Here is a 23585-nt window from a genome sequence, read left to right on the forward strand (position 1 = left end):
CAGCATATCAAGCTTCCAAATAACAGAAATAGGAGAATAGCCTTCAAATTTAGACTAAGCTTTACTCTTCAAACTTAAGTAAAACTTAACATTTTGTGATTCAAGACATTTATCATTTCCCTAAAAACGTAGACATTTTACTCTTTTGACTATTTTTTAAATTATAGAATTACCGAGGCCATTCATAAGGAAATATAATAATTTATATACTCACCAAAAGGAATATCATCTTTAAGTTATTGGAAACAATCAATAAAACCACAATTTGAATTTTTATCAAAGTGATGTGTTCTCTCTCCACTATATTCCTCACATAGATCAACAGTGCTTTAGTAACTTTATTATGAACATATTTTATTATGAACATATGATATCTCTTGTAGGTTTTCCATTATATTTATTAAAATTTTGTTGTTGTTCAATCATTTTCAAAGCTCCATTTGGAAATTTCTCAGCAAACATAATAGAATAGTTTGCCTTTTCTTTCTCCAGCTCATTTTGCAGATGAAGAAACTAAAGAAAATAAGGTTAAGTGACTTGCCCAGGGTCACATAGTTAAAGTATCTGAGGCTATATTTGAACTCAGATCTTCCTAACTTGAGGCTTGGCATTTTATACACTGTACCACCCAGCTATCCCATTTATTAAAAGTACATTAATCTAAAAATATGAACAAAATTCCCAATTTGCTCTCTTGTCTCATATGTATTTTCTGGATTAGATTTATTTTTGAAAATATATACTGAAAACATAGAGGGCATGAAAATTTGGTTCTTTGTCTTTAAATTATTGTCAAAAACATTACTTAGTTTAATCACCAGAGGGATCTATTAATTGACTACTTGGTCATAGTATCTCTAGTAGGTTCTGTGGTTTTAAAAAAATGTTCCTTTCCTTAAGGATTTAACATTTTAATGCTGGCAGGGGGAGGAAAAGAGGATAAATCATACAATAACAAGTATGTGACAATAGGAAAAGGGAGATATCCTTACAACCAATGAGGAGGGAATAAGAAAATATGCCTCAAAAGAAGATAAAATTTCACCAAGATAAAGCTGATACCAAGCATTCCAGGCATGGGAAAAAAAGGAGATGGAATGTCAGACTTGGTGAGGTAGACAGGTAGGTAGTGCAGAAATAAATTATGGAAGACTTTTAAGTGCCCCATTGACAAACATATTTAATGATAGAGGCAGCTTTTGTTGCTGTTCATTGGTTTGCAGTAATGACCAACTCTTCATGACCCCATGAAATTTGGAATTTTGGAGAATGGAGTTTTCTCATCAAAGATACTGAAGTGGATTACACTTTTCTTCTCCAGCTCATTTTACAGATGAGGAAACTGAGACAGTAAAGTGAAGCTACTTGCCCAGTGTTTTACAGCTAGTAAATGACTGTGATAAAATTTGAACTCAGGAAGATGAGTCTTTCTGATTCCAAACTCAATGCCCTCTCTGTTGTACCACCTAGCTGCCCAAAGAGGCAATAGAGAAGTTCCCCACTCCCCTACCTTTTAAAACTTTTACCTTTTGTCTTAGAATTGATGCTAAGTATTAGTCCCAAAGCAGAAGACTGTAAAAGGCTGTTAATGGTGTAAAGTGACTCATCTATGTCCTATCTTCCATAATGCTTATCCCCAGTGGCTCTGTCCTGGACTCTTCTTTTGTCTTGTTATAGATTCTTTTTGTTGGTCATATAATCTGTTCCTATACATCCAATCCCTTCATTGAGATGTTTCCCAAATCTACTTATACAGCCTGAATCTATTTCATTAACTCTAGCCCCATCTTATCTTATTGATGTTTGCCATTAATTGACGAGTGATACAGAAATCACAAATTTGGCATGTCCAAAACAGGACATTAAATTCCTCTGGAAGCATACCTTTCCAGTGGCTCAAATTCACAAGCCACGTGCCACCTTTAACTCTTCAGTCTTCCCCTCATTTTATACCTGGTCATTTGTCTTTTATATCACTATAATAGGGACTTTTATTTTTGTTATTCAGTCATATTTGACTCTCCATGACCACATTCGTGATTTTTTCTGACAGACACTAAAGTGGTTTGCTCTTTTCTTCTCCAGATCATTTTAGAGATGAAGAAACTGAAGCACACAGGTAAATTACTTGCTTAGAATCACACAGCTAGTGTTTGAATCCAGATTTGAACCCAAATCTTCATGACTCCAAGCTCCATATTTTATCTATTGGGCCACCAAGGTGTTCCTTTTATTCATGTGGCCACTACCCTAGTTCAGGATCTAATCTTCTCTCACCTGGAAGATAACAACAACTTCCTAAGTGCTCTGTGTAATTAAAATGTCTCTTCTTGAATCTACTCTTCAAATAACTGCCAAAATAATCTTCCTGAGACTTAAATATTTAAAAATTTTGCATTTATATTCAATGTTATTGAATGACTCAAGACATCAAGTACTCTATTGTTGAATCAACAACAAAAAATGAGTCATTCTAACAATTATGCTATCTAGAAGGAATTTTAAGCCAACTTACCTGCCCAACTTACCCTTTGGCAAGAGTAACAACATCTGAATCTTGTTTTCTCAGGGATGTATGGGGCAAAATTGCATGATTCTTGATTACTCATCAATAGTAGAGATGACTATAATACCCACATAGGTATCTAAATATAGCACATTTGGGGTCTTGTGAGGAAGTAGTTGATATCTCAAAGTTTCTAACTCCTTTTGACCCTAGGGCTGAACCATGGTGTTAGGAGGAATTCACAGCTGAACTCACAATTTTTCTTTCCTCATAAATTGGGAGAAAGTAAGATTTGCTTGAGGCCAAGGGTGAAAGAATATTTGCTTCTAGTGTATTTGAATGATACCACAATGCTTGCTTTTTCATTGAATTACTATTTATTCATTGATATTAGTTTTGTATAGTTTTAAAATGACAACTAAATCTAAGAAGGAGTTGATAATAAGAGAAGGCAAAATGATGCAATAGAATCCTAGTCCAAAATTCAATATTCAGATTAGCAGAGAGATAAAGTGTGGAGAAATTGGAATTCCCAAGATCTCATCATATACCTATTATTCTAAGAAGGGAGAAAAATTAAGGCAGAGAAGGAATGATAGGATGAATGTGAAGAGGAGGAAAGAAAGCTTATTAGTCACAAGGAAGATGAAGAAAAAGTTAAGGAGATATGAGGAATATAGAGAGATGGTGAGGGAACAATGAAAAGAGCAAAGGAATTTTAGGGCTTAAGTTTATCTCCTTGTAGTTATCTTGAAACCTGCAAGGACTTCACTTGTGAAATGAGGTTGTTGGACTAGATGAGCTCCCAAATCCCTTCCTGATATTTTTCTGTGATTGTATATTCCTTTTGAAAAGAATTCATTAATTGTGTAGAATTTTAGGGTCATGGAAGAGCATACATATGGTAAGCACTAAAATTTTATCATCCCTTTTGGTGCCTGAGGAGAAAAGGTAGGCTTTGGGAGTTAAAGGGTTGGTGGTGTAGGAGAGTCAGAATAATCACTGTATATATATACAGTGATTATTATATATATTATATATATATTAAAGTCATTGTTATGAGGGCACACTTTAGGGAGGATACCTCCTCATGAAAGGAGGGAGAATTAACTGGAGTCCTATCCAAAAATAATCTCAATAGGGTGATAGAAATGGATGAAGTGAACCCAAAAGTCATAGGCTGTCTCAAAAGAATTAGGACAGCAAGTGGTTAATTGTGAGAACTGACTCAATTCTGGAGCTTCCTCAGTTACCTTTCTATTCATTTATGGGTATAGTCCAAATTCTGTCTTGAGAGAAAAGTTTATTCAATTGTGGGAATTAAGTGAATACCTTTTCTTCATTGTCAGAATCTAGATCTTAGTGATTGGGAAGCTGGACCACGCAGAGTTGCTGCAAGGCAATTCTTAGCCAGGGATCTAGATTATATTGACTAGAAGAATTGCAGTCAGATCCTAAGCCTGATTTAAAGAATTTATTAATAATTGTACATCTTAACAACCTGAAAAATTTCCCATACTAATCAATTAATTATTATTTCCATGTTCTTTGATTGTTTACAGATACTTCAAGAGGAGTGGGATACCACTTTTTCTGTATTCAGGGAACTTCACTTCTTAACTCTCCCTTTCCCAACTGGGAAAGTCTCTAGTTTTTCTTCCAACTAGAAATCAGATTTCCTAATATCGTATTGTTTTCCTAAATTGGCCTTATTTAATTATTTTTACTATTTAAAAAATCTCTTTTCCCCTGTTTTCAGGACCTAGTCCTGACCTGAGGGTGAGCTAGTCTTGATGTGTTAGGCAAATGCCATGCATTACTTAGCAAATTTTATATGTTCAGAAAAACAACCTTATGTTTGCTCAGTCATTTCATCTTATGCTGGTTATATATGCTTTTTTGCTTCCTTAATCATTTGTGTGGAAAAGAGATTGTGAAGAAAGTCTTCATAGTTTTCATTTCAATTTCATATTCAAATATTACTGAGGACAAGAAAAAATTGTATAATTATTTAAATTCAGAATTTAAAAGCTTTTTTTTGTTTGATTGATTTAATATTCCTAAAATTGGTTTTCTTGAACCCAAGAGAAAATTCATAATATTTTTGGGACAATGGAAGATTTTTATTAAACTATGGGCATACATTTCTTAATAAATTGATATGTTCAAAAGATCAAACTTTTATTTCCTCAGTTATTTCATCTTTTTCTGCTTACTTATGTTTTGTTTCCTTAATTATTTCTAATGAAAAGAGATTTTTAAAAAATGTAGTTGTATTTCAAATTTCATATTCAAATTTTACCGATGACAAGAAGAAATTATATAATTGTTTAAGTCTCAAATGAGAATTTAGCAACATTTTGCATTTGTCTGATTTAATACCACTCAAACTGGTTTTCTCAATATGAAGAAGACATTCATAACATTTTCTTAGACAACAGAAACCTTCTGATGACAGTAGAATGAAATATTCAGAAATTTGTCAATTAGGTTTGCTTTGGTTCCTATTGTTTGCATTTATTTCCTGTAGCTTGGATCTGGTTTGGTTTGTGCTACAGTTTAGCTTCTGGAAGTGAGACTCGACAGAACATCTGCTAGAGAGAGGTATTTTGATTGACTATTGACAGGTATATTGAAAAGCAAATGGCAAACGACTCCAGCATCTTTGCCAGGAAAACCCCAAATGATTGAAGAAGAATAAATATTGATAGTCTTAAGGGAGTCCAAGGAAAGGAGAGAAAGAAATGGAAGATTAATTCAAGACATTTTCTGGGAATGGCAAAGTAGTTAAAAACCTAAAATGCTTATTGAAAAACATTGTTTCACCAGTCATTTGTGAAGCACCTGCTGTATGCAGAACTTTGTGCTAGGCACTGAGAAAATTACCGAATTTTTATAAGACATAGTCCTAGCCTTCATTCCTTTCCTAATCTTAGGAGTTAGGGCTGGGTAGGATGCTATTTTGGCCTAACATTAAGGGGATGTTGATTTTGAAAGGGAAAGTAAATTCAGTCTACTTGCAGTATTGAGCTATCCAAGCTGAGGGATAAACAGGAATTTCTATATGCTGAGTAAGTTAAATTACCTCAACTCTCACTTCCCTCACACCCTGATAAAGATGGTATAGGATCCTGAGCCAAAGAATCTGGAGAATAGCAGTAGGACCCAGATCACTTACCCTGCCTCCAGTTTGGTCTTTATAGTTATTTTGGAGTTAACCAACATTTATTTAGTGCTTATTGTGTACTAGGCAGAGATCAAGTTTTGTGGAGAAAGGGCCTAATAGAAGAAGTAGCTAAAATTCGTGTTTGCTATATTTCAGGCACTATGCCAAGTTCTTTAAAATTATTATTTAATTTAATCCTCACAATCCCCTGAGAAATTGATGCTATTATTATTATTATTATTATTATTATTATTATTATTATTATTCCCATTTTACAGATGAGAAAACTAAGATGCACAGATTAAATGACTCACCTGGGGTAATATAATGATACTGTAAAAAATAGTCTCGAATATAGGACTACAATCCCCAGGAGCCTTTGCTCTACTTCCCCAGAATGCCTTGTAATCTCACCTGGGCCGAGATCGAGAAGGTATTTAAGCTGATTCAAAGGCCCGCTCTGGGTCTCTCTTGGCTCTTTTTGGACTTCCGTTTTGGAGCAGGTGGTCTCTTGCATGATGTGAGGTTATTTTGTCTAGGCCTCTAGCCTAGGCACATGTTTCTTACTTGTATATTCTTTAATCTTTAACCTTTAATAAACCTCTAAAAAAAATATAATACTCCTTGCAGAGAGAAACTAATTTCTACCTGCCTCAGTCTCCCCATCTCCCCTAAATTTTAATCTTTACAATACATAAGTAGCTTGATTTGAATGATGTTCTTCTTGACTCCAGATCTGGTACTTGTCCTAGCTGCGCACACTATCCCTGCCACCAACAATACTAACCACTCCTCAACAATCACTGAAAGGCAAGTAACCAAAAAAGCATCTCCTAATCATTAGTCTTTCTTCCAGATGAGATTCTCTAATAGCTAGTCAGAGAAGCTGCCATTACGAGGTAAGATGTGTCAACTTCATCTGCAAGTGCTATAGTCCCTAACTCCCTAGCAACCACAATTCCTGAAGATTCAGAAAAGAAAGTTCTTACTACCAAGGTTCTTGGGGAAAATTTTACATGACCCAAATGGTAAGGATGTAATGTAGTCAGATGCTAAAATGGCCATACTGATGTTGGCCAAAACATACACATTCCCATGAAATTTCAGTCCTTGTTAATTTGCTTATGCTTTCAATCCAATCTGATAATTGTCTGCCTCTAGGTTACATATATATCATCCTCAAAGCTCATGTAAATTATAGTACTTCCTTGTTTCTGAAACAGGAATGTAAAAAAGCAAATTAAAGTGAAAAGTGTTTGGAAAATGAATTATGGACATTTCTGTACAAAAAAAAAAGTTGAAAATAATTTGAGTATTTTGTGGTCTTCTGTCAAACTCTCTCATCTCTCAATCCTATGTTATTATAGGCCAATTATTTCCCCAGCAAATAGTTGTGATATTATAACAGATTATAGATTTAAGTAAAGCATAAATGATAAAAAAACACCTCTTCAAACCAAAGAAAATACTTTTGTTTAAAATTTTTAGCATTGGAAAAAGATTAATTCTGGAAAAAATGTAAATATGAATGCAAATTGCACACTTTGGGGTATGGGAGGGTCCAGGAAAGATGGAGGCTTGGCCAAGCACAGGTTAGGTATTTAAAATTATTTGAGGAATCACAGGAATAAGGAATGGACAGGAATCATTTTTTTCAAGGATACAGCATATTATGGTCAATGCAACTGCCTAAAATATTTTCATCATATTTAAAGACCTTTTAAAAGAGATTTTTTAGAATTGTCAGGTAATACTCCTGATTTAAAATAAAAAGTTATTTTTGTCATTTCATTTCATATTTCTTGAAGGTCAGGTATTTGCCACTCCTGGTCAAATCTGATATTTAGGGTGTTGGTAGGGGGAAAAGATACTGGTTTGCTTTGAGGCTTACAAAACTGATGTAAGCAATTTTCAAAAATGTGTATGGGATATTCAAAGTTAGCATTGATATTTTTAAAGTAAGTATGCACAGTTTCTCATTTCTTTATCATAGACATAATTTTATATGAAAAATACATTGAATAGCTTCAAAAAAGGAATAAGATGATAATCTTATATTTCAATTGAAAAAGAGTAGGTTTTTCCCCCCCAGGGAAAAATATTTTGCTTTGAGGGTGTGGTGGGGGAGAAGATGGGGAGCAGAAATAAATGCTAGGAAATGAACTTAAGGCAAAATTTTAATACCTTCAAACTTTTATATCTCAAAAAGAGTAATGTCTCAGGGTTAAAGTTTCTTACTCCTAAAATTATTATTATTCTTTAGTGGGAAATTCTTCAGTGTATTGTCGCACTTTATAATTGAACGTCGCATAAACAATTTTATGTTAGTTAAGAAAAAATGGACCAGTGTATTGTACATAGGCTTTGAGACATGCTTTATTTACATTCTGTAACCTGCTTTCTTAAACAAAGGTTAGCATTAATGCTATTAACTAACATGATTGCCCACTTCACTGTATACAGTTCCTTAACATAGTAATGTGAAAGACAGAAAATCTAGTTAGCAACTTAACTAGCTTTAAAGACACCTTTGAAGTAACTATTGTGGGGTATGGAAACACTTCAGACCAGAATCTTCTCTCCTCATCTTCATCTCTAAATTGCCTTTGACCATTTTAAAGAGAGTAACTTGACAGTCCACCATTAACTCTGTTCTTTGATATTTAAAAGATCAGTGATTTCATCAATGTGAGTATTCCTTTGACCTAGGTAGGCTAAAATCCCTTTTACAGCCAAGAAAATCATCACATGAAAGCCAACCTTCTGGTGCTGTCTTTCTGAATTTAGTTAGGCTGGTCATCAGGCATCAAATAAACATTTGGTGGGTCTCTGCTCAAAGGTTTTCCAATACCATGTAGAATCTGCCAGGCTATTCCCTCCACTGGTAAAACCTTCAAGAACCCTAGGTCATTTCCCTGGCTCAAGAAACATCAGAATATGACTAGTAAATGGAATGGTAATTTTCTTAGAACATAATACTATCTGCTCCATCAGAAGATACCCAGGTTACTTGTTATAATGTAATATAAGAACAAATAATGCATCCCATGAAGTGGTTGTATTATTTGAATTTGTACTCGTGGAATGTAGTCACTGGTTTTAGCCCAAAGGAAATACACAGAGACATTGTTTTAAAAAGAAGTTTTAATCTATTAATATAAAAGGAAAGGCAAGAAAAATTTAATTCATCTTTATTATAAAAAATAAAAGTTATAGAAAGTGATTTTTAAATGATTTTTGAAATACTGAATTTTGTGCTTGTTTTTTGGGGATTGCCCTTCATTTTAGAAGATCAAAGACATCATGATGATGGAGTCAGGAGATGGTGTGGTTAGCTCTGCCTGATTAGTTTAATAGGAGTTCAGAAGGCACTACCATAGATTGGGTACAAGTGCTCTGTTAGAAAATTTAGGCTGATGGTGGTTCTGGATATACACAGCTCATGTTTCCTTTGTGCTTCTATGATTCTGATTTACTCTGAAAATACAGCTCCTTCTTTGATGTGGTCATGCCATCCTGGATACTCCTGTGTAAGCATTTCCCAAGTCTCACAGCCAACAGCAGCTAAGTGGCATAGTGGATATAGCACAGACCTCTGACACTTACTAGCTATGTAACCCTGGGCAAGTCACTTAACTGTATTTGGCTCAGGTCCTCATCTATGAAAAATGAATTGCAGAAGGAAAGGACAAGCCACTCCAGCATCTTTCTCAAGAATATCCCAAATGGGGTGATAAAGTCAGACATGACTAAAAGGAATGAATGACAACAATTCCTTCTTTCTATTTTGTACTTAAACAGTATAATGTAATTTACCTAACACCTGCTCAATAGATATTGTTCCTAAAATATTGCACCATCAATTACATCGAATCTATACTGATGATATGATGGTGCTAATTTTGTCATTTAAAATATTTTAGCATTATAAACCAATTTGTCTTCATATATAGTTTTCATGAATAATCTGGCAGGTAGTGAGAGTTTTATTAATATCTTGGTGAATTTTTCATGCTCATATTCTTCCATAGTATTCTGTATAGTTGGATGATATAGGGTTTTATACAATATTCTTGTCCTAGAAATATTTTTCAGCAGCTAATCTTAAATAGTAAAGTAACCTTAAAAAGTTTCAGTTACCTGTGTTTTCTTATTTGACCCCTAAAGAACTAAATAGATTGAAGTTTTTAGTTTCCCTGAATGTGACAGTTTTTAAGACTGAAAAATTACCAATTACCATTAAATTTAATTTAAAATCTCTTTCTGAATTATCTGCTAATAAAGATATCTTAGATAATCCTTAGATATTATAAATATAAGTTGCATGTTTTCTTTCTTATAGTTATAAATTCTGGAAGACATTCTTTTCTTTAACATTTCTCCTACATTGAAAATATGTTGATTATCGTATCAGGATGTTTATCTGTAGCATCTTCATATGCACTGAATTCCTCTCTGGTAATTTTGACATTATATAGTTGAACTCAGTAAGAGTTCCTAAGCACTAACTCTTGCTGTATATATATCTTTATTATACACTTCAAATTTTCATTTACTTTCACTGCCTTAAAACCTGAAGCTTTTGTCTGAATGGATGCTCTTCTAAAAAGAACACATTTAAAAATTTTCATTCTACAGTTAAAAGATGCTCTATTTCTAACAACATTACACATATATTCCTTATAGTTGTTTGTCTTCCATTAAAAAATAAACAACTAATGCAACTTCACCTTTTTATTCCATTTATTATTCTAGGTAATCTAAAGTTTTTCATGATTGATTCAAAGGCAAGAAAGTGGAATAATGGATAGAATACTGACTCTCAAGTCAGAAAGAACTGAGTTCCAATTTGATCTCAGTTTCTTCCTAGTCATGTGAACCTGGGCAAGTCACTTAATCCTGTTTGTCTCAGTTTATCTATAAAAAATAAGTTGGTGAAAGAAATTGCAAACTGCTCCAGTATCTTTGCCAAGAAACTCTGAAATGGTGTTGTGAAGAGTCAATACAACTGAAACTAAAATAATAATAGTAACAACCATTGATTCAGATATCACAATATCTTATCATATTTTAGAAGTTATTAATATGTTCAAATTGATAAATTACATCAAATTTTCTAATGTAGTAACAGGTATCTACTTTTTTTGTACTGGTAGTGTTTCCATTGGTGATAATCTTCCTTTTGTCTATTTTATTAAGGACTCTTAAAACAAATAAAAAAACAACTGTTATTAATATGATGGAAAACAGCATAAATAACTAGAGTTAAGTGCCACAGAATGATGTTAAAACTCTCAACTAGTTTGCATTAATTCAATTTTGTCTTAAGTGTAACCTATTATCATTCTATAATTTTAGCAAATCAAATTTTATATTATTGAACCCACATTAATTATAACCTAGCTCTATAATAAATCAAAATATAAATCAGAAACTCATTAATGAGGAAGAATATTTACATTTTACAACTTTTATCTGTCAGTCGTTATAGGTATATACAAAAAAGACATTAGGATTTATTACTTAATTGCTTGTTACTTTAAAAATATTTTGCATTTCATGACAGAAATACCTGCCTGCCCTGAGTGGCTCAAAAATACAATAATGTGAATTATATTGGGCAAGCAAAAATTTTATATGGTTTCATTTTGATGCAGCAGTGATCATAGGCATATATTTTTACTGGTATTAGGTTGAATATATATCAAAAATTCATCTGGAGCCAATGACACAAAAGTGAGACACTTTCCCCACATTTATTAAGATTTCTGCTTGTTGAGCTTCATATTTCATGTTTCTCATATGTTTATTGTTCTCTTTGTCTCTGAATTCTGTGATTTTCTAGATTGGATATTACCACCAAGAAAATTTGGAAAAGCTATTCCCTGATTCTTAGAGATATTTCAAGGGCTATTGATGTGATAAAGTCAAACTTTCCAAGGTAATTCAAATTCATTTTACAAAAAGTTGTATTGAATCACAAAATTAAAAAAAAAACTCAAAGAATTTACACATTATTGCTACAAAATAATCTAATCCTCAAAAAAACAAGCAAAGAATTTGAAAGGGATCTGGCATCTGAAGGCACTGTTATTAATTGCTTTTTAGTTTGGTTTAGGGTTCTTAAAGTTGGAAGAACAAAGATTGACTTAAAATAAAAAGAGGTGATAAATCATTAAAAAGAAAAAAACATTTCTCATGGGAAAATCAATATGAATATTAAAGTACTAAAGATTCAAAAATTAATTTCAATTTTGAAATTTTTTCCTCTTATTATTACTAAAGTATCATCAGATGCCCAGATGTGGCTATTAGATTAAGGCATCTCAATCAGACTGTAAAACAACCACCAAAAACAAGAGAGAAGGATTTTCTTTTCAATTGAAATTAGTCTGAAAGTTCTATTCCCTTTGAGGGAATAATGAATTATAGAAATTCCAAAGGGAGATGGAATTCTGCAATACAATATTGAAACATGCCACATGCCACTAAAGGTTAAAAACCTATCTGATATAAGTGTAACTCAAACATCACTTAACTTAATTTAAATACAATTATGGATGATAAGTTTAGTAATCAATGCTGGGATTGGAAAAAAAAGAATTTTTAAAAGGTATGCTTAATATATGATGCAATAAAATTGTGGTTATATGATTAATCAGAAATATGTTAAAATCATGTGAATCTGATGACTAATGATATACAAGTGTTTAGAGTCAAAAGAGGATTTATTATACATTATTTTTAAAAGACATAGAAAATTATTGTATATAGGTAATTTTAATTTGTTTTTTTATTTGTATTTCATCATGATTCTTACTGTCAAGGGTATCAATCAATTAAATTATTGATCACATATAGTAGACACTTAATTTTAATCATTATCAATAATCATTAGAAGAAGCAGCAGCAGATAAAAACTTTGGAGGGAACTAAACATTCTAAATGATGGAGGTGATGCAGTACATTTATTGATGGTGAACCTTTGGCATGGATTCCAAAGATGGAACAGAGAGTTCATTATTACAAAGTCAGAGGGACTCAGGTGGAGCTACTCCCCTTCCCCTCTCTATGCACCTGACATTTTTTCACATCACCCTCCTCTCTTCCCAGCAGCCCAATGGGAGCTCACAGTGGGTAGAGCTGGAGAGGAATGGAGGTCTTGGGCCACTCTCCTCTTCCCCCTCTCTACACTCAGGTCACTCCCCTACTCTCTATACTCACTGAGGGCATTCCTCACTTCATCTACCCCTTTGCCCAGCAAGGAGAAAGCAATGGGAGTGCTTTCTCCCTCCTCTGTGTGGGGTGGAGGTCATGGCACTCAGGGGTTGGAGGTGGGGCCAGGCAATCTGTCTCTAAGAGGTTCAACATCACTGCCTTATATGAAGGAATGGAAACAGGGGAGGAGATGTTGAATATAAAAATTATCAAATACATTAGTTGGCAACAACATGCGATATGTGAAGAATGGTAATGCATACTAAGCCTGACAAGATAGATAGGAGCCATATATTGAAGGTTTTTAAAAAAGGCCAGATGGGAATTTTAGTTTATCAAAGAGTTACTGGAGAGTTTGAGCAGAGGTGTAACATGGTCAAATTTGTGCTCTAGGCATAGCACTGTGACAGCTGAGCAGAAGATGAAATGGAAGAGTTTAAAGCTTTTGACAGAAATAGGGAATTTAAGAAAAAGCATGCGTTTGGGGGTAAGGCAATAAAATATGTTTTGAACATATCTTTGAGATATGTAAGGGACATTCTGTTCATATACCCTGTAGGTAGTTTCAGGTGATACTATAATCCAGGAGAGAAATGAGGGTTGAATGTGTATATTTGGGAGAATTCATAAGTAAACCTATATGAACAGAGGAAATCATTGAGAAAGACTCAATAGAGAACCGAGCCCAGGATATATAATTGAAGGACACACACAGAGGACAGAGGATGGATGATGATGCAGCAAAGGAGACAAAGAAAGAACAGGCAGACCCAGAGGAAAGTAGAGGTAAACAGTTTAGTTTACCTAACAGGAAAGTAGAGGTAAAAGAGTTTAAGAAAGGGAGTTCTATGAAAAGAGCAGGGTGAGTATTCTAGAAAAGGGAATGATCAACAGTGTCAAAGGTGCAGAAAGATATAAAAGGATGAAGACTGAGATAAAGCTATTTGAACTGGCAATTAGGAGATCAATGAGAACTTGGAGATAGAAGTTTCAGGTGGGAGAGAAAAAAATGTCAGACTAGAAGAGGGTAAGAAATACCTGAGAATATAATGAATGGAAGAGAAGACAATGAGAGCAAATACTTTCTTTGTTTTATTGTAAATGGTAGGAGAACTATAGGATGATTACTTGAGGTAATGATATGGTCCTTTTGATGAAGGTAATGAAGTCCTTTTAAAGGATAGGTGAGAATGTTTGTAGACAATAGGGACTGAGTCAGGGTATAAGCAGGGATCTAGGAGAGATAATGGAGTTAACTGTGGGATTAATTTTCCAGGAAAAAATAAAGGAGGGGGAAGTATCAAGGGTACAATTGAGGATATATTGATAGTTTTGTTGGGAAAAGAAGGTCTCTATCTTCTTCAGTAACTGGAATAGAGCAAAGGATAGATATTGGTGACAAGGAGTTTTGGTTTTCTTCTTCTCCATCAACTATGAGGCAAAATGCTTTGAGGAGAAGGAAGGAAGAAATAGTGGTTTTGGTGTATTGAGGAAAGAAAAAAATTGGTATAGCCACATTATGGAACTCACTTGAAAGTAAAATAAAAAGATTACTGTATAGCATTTAGGGCCCAATATATATCATATATTGTAAATTGGAAATATGACCCATTCTTCATGGCTACATGATTTTGGATGGGGGTAATAAAGGATTGAGACTTGGTAAGACATAAGGAAAGATAGGACAGAGGTTGCTCGGAATTCAAGAGCATAAAATATAATTGTTCTGGTTAACTATATGGTCATTATTTGTAATGGGTAGATAATGGAGAGAGAAAAGGAGTTATGATTTGGGAAAGCACTGTGGTATGAAGGGCACAATGAGGAGATATAGTATGATTAAAGAATGGGAAAAACAGAATGATATTAAGTTATAGTTAGAGGAAATTTAGAATTATGTATCATAGAGATTCAAAGGTATTTATTCATTGAGCAACCATCCACTTGCAAGTCCAGGGAATATGCACTTAATTGGGTACATAAAACAAAAATGATAAAGTCATGGCTATGGAGGATCTTAATGTTATATTTACTAAATAATCCATAATCACAGATTTTTAGAGTTGAAAGATTGACTTCAATGTCAATCTAATCAAATTCATAGCTGTTAAAACTAAAACCCCCTACTATAAGTACTAAAAGGATCATATATATATTTTTTGTTTGTTTGTTTGTTTGTTTGTTTAAAGGTTTTCCAGTGTTGGGAACCCACTTTTTGAGACAACATATTCTATTTTGATGTCATTCTTGTTGTTAAGAAGTTATTTTCTCTGATAGCAAATGAAAATTTCTTTTTTTTTTAAATTAAATTGATTTCTTCTAGTTATACTCTTTGACACCAAAGACCAGGTCACATCTACAATCCAAGCAATACTCTTTTAAATACTTGCAAATAGCTATCCTATCTTTGCTTTATGTCTCTTTATCAGGCTACCTATCATCCAAGTCTCACATATCATGAACTTAAGCCTCTTAATAATTGTGAATGCTCTAACTCCTTTTATTTTATATTCCATTCTTTTTATAATGAAAAGATCAATGGATATTTCAGGTGACTCAGTACACTGAATTCTTTTTAGTTATTTTGTTTTAAAAAAATCTCTTTCATAGTAGCTTACTATGTGATGGCAATGAAAGTTACGCAACAATGTCAGAATGGAGGTATATCTTTTAGCAGAAGAGAAATTCATAGTTCTTACAAATGTCAGATCTAATCTAAAGCTAGGCCTATTTTCAAAGAAAACATTGAATTTTAAAATTAAGCTAATAAACATATAGATGTAAATTTCAAACAGCATAAAATTTAGCTAATGATAAACATGGTATTGAATGGTTAGAAGTAAAAAGTTTACATATATTCTGATTAATAATAAAACTTGTTTAGCCAAATAAACTTTCTTCAGAGAGATGAGATGAAAATCATTTTTAAAACTTTAGCTATTGTAGAAGAAGAAAAAAATCCTGCTATTTCAAATTAATCATGCTAAAATTAGTTTTGAGATTTCATCTATTCAGATGTAGAGTTTAGTTTTTAAAATAGCTACTTGTCTAGGCACCTTATTATCAAGTGTTAATATGTTGACAAAAATTAACTTTTGGTGTTACCTGAAGGAAGCAGTCCATCTGGTGAAAGGTCCCAAAAATATCTATATATCTACATCTATATGTCATAAATTAGCTGTATCTTTTGTACCTGTGAGTCATTTTTAATTATGGCCCATATAAAGTCATAAAAATTTGTGGATAAGAATAAGATTATTAACCTTTGTAAATGTGATTAATTTTTTTGTACATTTCTCCAACCTTGATTTATGTTACTTTCTTAAAGTAATGAATGCCATGCCAATATTTGGATGTATCTTGGTTTATTCCCCAAATTACTAATTCATAATTCAACAGATTTTAAAAAGCTGTGTATTTTTGTGTATGGTAGTAGTATCTTAATGCAAATGGTTTCTTAATTTTTCAAGTTTCATTGCCATTTTACTTTCATATTTTAAGTATTTCCAACTGGTCAATTATCTAGAAAATAAAACAATACAAAAATAAACTTTCAATTAGTTTCCTTACTTCTCTACCCTCTAACTTAGGACCCTCTCAAGCATTATGTAGTACAGAATTATAGAGTGAGAATATATCAATTATAGAAAAAGTTTTAATTGGTCTAAAGGTGCCATGTGTAATATATATATATACTCACATGTAGATATGTATACTTACATATGTATATTGTTGTGATGTTTTTCAATCATTTCTGACTCTGTGACCAAATCTGGAGTTTTCTTGGCAAAGGTTTGGTGTGGTTTGCCTTTTTTCTTCTCCAGATCATTTCACATATGAGGAAACTGAGAAAAACATAGTCACAGAGCTAGCAAGTGAATGAGGTCAGATTTGAACTCAGGAAGAGGACTACTTCCTGACTCTAAGCCTAGCACTCTATCCATTGTGCCATGTAGATGTGAACACTCATGCATGTATATGATGATTTAATTTACTTTTACTTTTATTCATCATATAATATGTTGAATTATGGTTATTTGTATTTGTGTCATATTCACATATTAAATGTTGAACTCCATGAAGGCAAGGACCTTATCTTCCCTAAACTTTATATCTCCCTAGCACAGAACACTATTTCACATATAGAAGAGACTGTATATATAGTTGCTGAATGAATTATTTACTCATAGATCTTGAACTTTGTTTTTGTTAGAATATTTATTGGCAAATATCCACATTTAGTAAATTATGAATTTATAAATCGTAGTGAAAAAAACCCAACAATTTTCTTTCCCCAAGTGGTTTCATGCCAGAGAGGTCATTTAGAGAACTGAAAAAATGGGAAGAAAAAGTAAGCTATGTAGAAACACCTGGCATTTCTTTGGGAGTAAGATCCAGAAACCAAGTAGCCTACATCGACATTCCAATCACAATTCCTTTCTTGAATGATCTGCTTATCAGATCAATATGGGACACTTACACAGTCATGTCAGGAAACACCTGTCATCTTTGGGTGTTATAAGACACATGTACTTGGAGTAATGCCAAATTTGCAGCAGAAATGCATGTTTGGTGTAAGTCCAAGACAGCACCAGAACGTAGCCAGCTGTACAGTTAGAAAAATGCATGGGTCCACATTTGGGAGATCAGGGAAAAGGAGCATGATTTCCAAATCTCTGTTTTAAGACAATGTAGCCTCAGAGTCAATGACATGTGCCAAATCCCCTTCAGTTACACTCTGGTCACAGACACAGCGTGAAGGAATGACCCAGAAAATTCAACCTCAAAATTAAATACCATGTTTTCCTAACAATTTTTATCTAATTGAGCTCAAAGTGTTTGTTTATGTTGGAATAATTCTCCAGTTTGCATTTTTACATAGTCTTAGCCTCACTCGTGTTCTAGTTAGGTCATTTGTCATTATCTTCAATTATGTTCCTTCTTGAACTTATTGCCAGATTTTTTGGGCCAAGTGGTAGGTTCAATATAGATTAATCAGTATAGATTTTTGCAAAGAGTTTTCTGTACTGGACCTGCCCACCCACATTTCCTGCATCTGATCATGCTGGAAATACCACAAGATTAATTGCTTGTTACCTTGAAAACAGCTGCTTCAAGAAAAATTTCCTGTGACAGAAGGTTTCCCAGGAATGCAGGGAGATAGTACTACTCTCTCTAGGTAAAAATTAAAGACTTTCTGAGAAAAGAATCTGTTCTCCACATTTCAAAATAAAATTTATATTATTTTAACTTTAAGACAAAATTACTTCATGTAGAGCATTCAGAATTTAGAATCTGGAGAGATGCTTTCTTTTCTGAGTTTTCTAGTTATATTATTTTGGATAAATCATCATTTATTAGCTATCTCATATAAAAAGAGGAAATGGACATACTGATGTCATAGAATTATCAACATTTTTGGCTAAAAGGCATGATAGAGTTCATTCATTCATTCTAGATCTATCTAAGAAAGGATTCTGATCTTGTCTGGTTCTTAAATGCTAGATATTTTGTGAGTCCATTAGACTATAAGAACAGTACCAACATTAAATATTATTTTTCATTAATAATGTTGTTCCAAAATATTAAAGAAATAAATGTTCTGTTCTATTGTTTAATTCATCATCAAGAGTTGATCTGATAGAGCCTGCTAAACTGATAACTTGTTCATTATTTCAACACTATTTAATTACTAGAATTTAGATATAGAAAATGGAACATTAACATCCAAGATTAGAAATGCTTTCAGCCTGAATTGCCACCAATAGGGCAATTACAGAAAAATATATAGTATTGGGATTAGAGTGGGAGAGGTCGAGAAAAGAGAAGGAATTAGAAAAAAGTAAAAGAAAAGAAAAAGAAGAGAAAGGAAAAAAGTTAAAAATGATAATGTAGTGATGGGATGACAATTGCTTAAGACTATGCAGTAGTACTCCTGGCTTAGGCTTCCCTTTACAGTTCCATGTTATTGTCCTACTGTGCAATCTACTCTTTGGGAGGGACAAGGTGTCCCTGAGGGTATCTAAGGGTCAAATATAATTTGTATATAGACAGATCATTTCTGTATAGATAAAGTGAGGTTTTTCTTTCAGAGTTCTTTGAATTTTAATTATAATGACATGAAGCTGACCAATTCTCCAAGGTTTTTTTTTTTTTTTTGGATTTTCAATAAATCAAAAACTATGGAAGGTACCACCAAACTGAAAAATGTTTGAAGGCTCATTTGTGGACTATGTGTCTGCTATATTCAGGGGCCATTCCCTCCCACCAGGGGCCAGTTTTGAAGATTATTGTACTTAGACATTTGGCCACTAGGAAATGAGCTATTTTGATCATGGGAATTCAAAGCTCTTAAGGGTTGCAATCTGCATTAATGAAGAAAGTATTTCCAATGATGAAATCACATATATTTCTAAGTCACTAGGTAGTAAAATTAAGTTAAAAAGCATGTTGAGATCATACTTTAAATGGGAGAGAGAGATATAAAAGAGATAGGAAATGCAACCCCCAGAGAATATAATGAAAGGAAAGGGTTCATATACTACATTGGCATTCAGGAGAGTATGCATTTTCAGTTCTAATTTTGCATATTGGATATTTCCTTTCTTTCTTCCTTGCTTCCTTGCTTCCTTCCTTCCTTCCTTTCTTCCATCCCTCCTTCCCAACCTCCCTTATTCCCTTCATCCTTTCATTTGCTCCTTCCTTCCTCTTCCTTCCTTTTTGTTTCTTTCTAACATATGTATACCAATATATACATATGTATGAGTGCATTTCTATATATGCATGTTTATTTATATTTATATATGCATATGTTCAGGTTCTTTTTACTCCCTCCAATGTTTCTTGATCCATATGAGAAGATAAAAATCAAAGAACAAAAAATTGAACAATTTCAAATGAGGAAGGTTATCTTTGTGTGTATAAGTAATGATTTGAACTCTAAAACATTTAATTCAATCATAAAAGATAGGTCTTTTCCCTTATAACTAAAATTTCATTGGGTACTTTTGAAGAATGTGAAAATAGACAAAAGAACCCCTTTAAAAGGAAATTTAAAATACATGAATAGAAGTAGAATCCTCTTGAAATTTAAACAGATGACAATCTTTTAGAGAAGAACTTGTCTAAGGAATTTAAGTAATGTGTTAATGGGCATTTTTTCCCCTTCTGTTTTCAAAATTCTCTATAAATCTGAGTCATAGTCTCATCTACCCCAAAGGCAGGTATATATTGTTCAAAGGATATAACCACAAAGTAAGTTTTAGCAAAAAGAATGAGGAAGTCTTTTAAATTTCCAGTGACATTTTTTGAAGTAGTTTGAATGTTAGGTGAAGTTAACTTTATGACACAAGTGATTCATTTTGAGACCATAGATAAACTTTCACCAGAAAAAAATAGAAAGAAGAAAAGGAAAACAAATCCACTACTCCTAGATTGACAACTAAAGAGGCTAATAGTATCACAAAAAGTTCTGGAAGTTTTTCGCATCTTACTACCTCCCTTCCCTATACCCTCCCCAACCCCTAGCAAAGACCATTCTCTCAAATTGATGATAATTCTTTTGTTTTGATTTGAGTGTTTTGTATCTTCTTCCCCTATTCCTTTTTGACTTTGCTTTTGAGACATTGAACCAGTTATAAATTCTGACTTGATTAGTGAAGAGGAAATCCCTAGAACTAAGAAAAGTCTTTCAAATGGAAATTTCTAATAAAGATTGAACTATTAGTTGAGCACATTTATTGATTGAAAAGTATATATTTCCTATAATGCTTTTGCTAAAAACCATGAGAACAATTATAAATTATTAGTATTATTAAATAATTAAAATAGGAAGTTATATCATTAATATTATAAAAGAAATGGTATTTAGTTTATTAATATATATATTTTATTTATATAAATAGAACAAAGTATATGAAATAACTCTTAATTGACAAAGCAAAAAGCATGAGCATAAGCAACTAGTTTCTCTGTAAGCTTTAGTGTCCTTTGATAAGGAATAGATTTCAGTTGGGTGATTATTTTAATTCTGACTTTGCCATAAGTAAGTTGCATGACTTTGAAAAATTACATTAGGCTCTTTTCACCTTAGTCCTAGGTGTTAGGATAACACCTGTCCTATCACTGATAAAGAGAGAGGTATTAATGTAATTATACCTATATTTTCTTTCAGTTTCAAAATTCTAAGATTCTATCTGTATTAAGTACACTTAGTATTTTTACAATTGACACACACACACACAGAGTCCAAATGACCTTCAGTCATTTTTTTGTTGTTTGCCATTTTATATTCCCAAAGACCTGAAAACACATTACCAGAATTAAATTTTATCTTTATTGTATATGTGACTTATTGGCTTCTTTATATTTTTAATAAAGGATATCATAAAGACATCCAAAATATATAGCTTTTGTATAATCCAATTCTTCAAAGAAAATATTTTTTACTAAAATTATTATAATCTAACAAAAGAGTATCTTTACCAATGATCAAAATTAGTCATTACAACAAATTTTAAAGGATGGGTCACTGACTTTTATCCTTTATTTCTGGTCTTTAAAATAAGATGCTTTAAAAAAGCCATTCTAGAAGCTTAGAAAAATTCTTTTGAAAATGAGTAATAAAAGATAAAAAGTAAAATTGTCTTTCCTCTCATAATATGAACCTTTTAAAATTGTGAGACATAAAAGGATGACACAAGCAAAAGTTGAATGTTCGTGATTATGGTTTAAAAAAGTAGCGGTCACATAGGTTCTATTGCCCCAGAAATAAATCTCTCTCTGGATGATGACTTACAGGAATCCAGTTTTTTCTTAACCTCAGAAGAGCCCCATAATATGTTAGTAAACTTATATTCTATGGTGACACAGTGTATTGCCATAGATTAACCCAGCAGACTTTAGTCTTGAAGGATTTATTGTGCTCTAGTCCATTGATCTAAAAGCCAGAGAAAGGACAGATGTGCTGGTGGTCTGGGTCTTTAGAGAGATTTTTCCATAATCATGAAATGAGTTAAACTCAGAACAATTTTTCCCTCTCCTATCTTCAGAGAATTGAACACTGAATCTGTAAAGTTCCTTTAAAAAATACATGTATCTGTATATATATGTGTGTGTGTGTGTGTGTGTGTTTATGTTTACATAAAATGCACTCATGTCTACCTATGCCAACCCTGATAACATAGATAGATGAGTAAATGGTAAATATATTTCCAGCCATTTTCTGGTCTTTTATTACTACTCTGATTCAAATGGTAATTGAGTTTAGAGACTTACTAGGTACTGTATACTGGGCTAATCTTACACACACACACGCACATATACAATGATAGCATGCCAATACCACTCTAAATTCTTACCAACTAAATCAACTTTTTCTTCCTTTTCCTCCTGATTTTTCTTCTAGTCATGTGTCTCTAGTTGCCTTTTGAAAGACTAACATTTTACCTATCTAGATATAGACTCTTAAGAGTTGGAAACAACTTGAGAAGTCATTTAACCCATTTTCATATGTGTTGTAAAGATATAATTTCCTACAGATGATTATCTTCCCTTTGCTTAAATATTGCTCATAATGATAGAGAACTTATTACTTCACATTAAATAATTATTCAGTGGCTATCACATATGCAAGGGCCTGAACTAAGATCTGGGACAGGAAGTTGAAAAAGATACTTTCACTGCTTTCAAAAAGATTATAATCTAAAAAAGCACACCAAATAAAGAGTTATTTTTAAAAAAAAACACAATTATTCCTAATAATGGGCCCCAAACTGTCTACCTTTGCCTTTATAGTTTTGTCATGAATTGTACAGAGTAAAATTTCCCCAAATTAGAGACCTTCACATATTTGAAGACACTTGTAATGTCTCACCTACTTCCCATCTACTACTTTCTACATTTTCACAATTCTATGAATTTATTTTTGGAAATAAGAGTGATTCCAGAGCTTGAGATACCGGAAGTTAGCATTTTGTCTCTGCAAGTAACTAGCTTTGTTACTTTGATCAAATAATGTTTTATTTCTTTAGGCCTTAGTTTCCTCTTTTGTAAAATGAAATAATTGAACTCAGAGATCTTTATAGCCATATCTCTCAGGAAAAGTAATGAAATATTGTCTGGCTTTCCAAATTTGAATCCTTGTGCTTATCCATTGCTTATACTATATTTGAAGTAAACATTACTGCTTTTTTGCCAATCAGTCCCCTCCTCTAAGTTTTAATTTTCTTCTTTATAAAATGGGGATGTTGAACTGCATTATTTCAAATGTCTTTAATACTCATAGCACACCATTACTGTTGTCATCTATGACTGATGCAAAACCTAAGACTAAATTATTTTTTTATTTTGTAAGACTGTAACTAGTATACACCAAAAAAACCATTTAGTGAATTCATTAAAACAATCAGTTAAGCTATTTATGGAGACAGTGCAAGCCATAATGTAGCTCAGTTATTTATTTTCACTGGAGTTCCTCCTTCATTTTGAAATGTTTCAATACTGATGCATTTATTATTCATGTCCAAATCTCAATATTTGTAACTGAAAACTCAACTTTAGTCTTTGAATGCTTACATTTTAAATTCTTTCTTTGCATGAGTAAAGATAAATCACAGGTTAAGTTTTCAATATTGTAACTTGCTTTTTCTTATTTGAAAGCAAGATTTCTGATAGATGATGTGCAAAATGATTAAT

Source organism: Monodelphis domestica, chromosome 5, assembly GCF_027887165.1.
Source record: "Monodelphis domestica isolate mMonDom1 chromosome 5, mMonDom1.pri, whole genome shotgun sequence".
NCBI lineage: Eukaryota > Metazoa > Chordata > Mammalia > Didelphimorphia > Didelphidae > Monodelphis > Monodelphis domestica.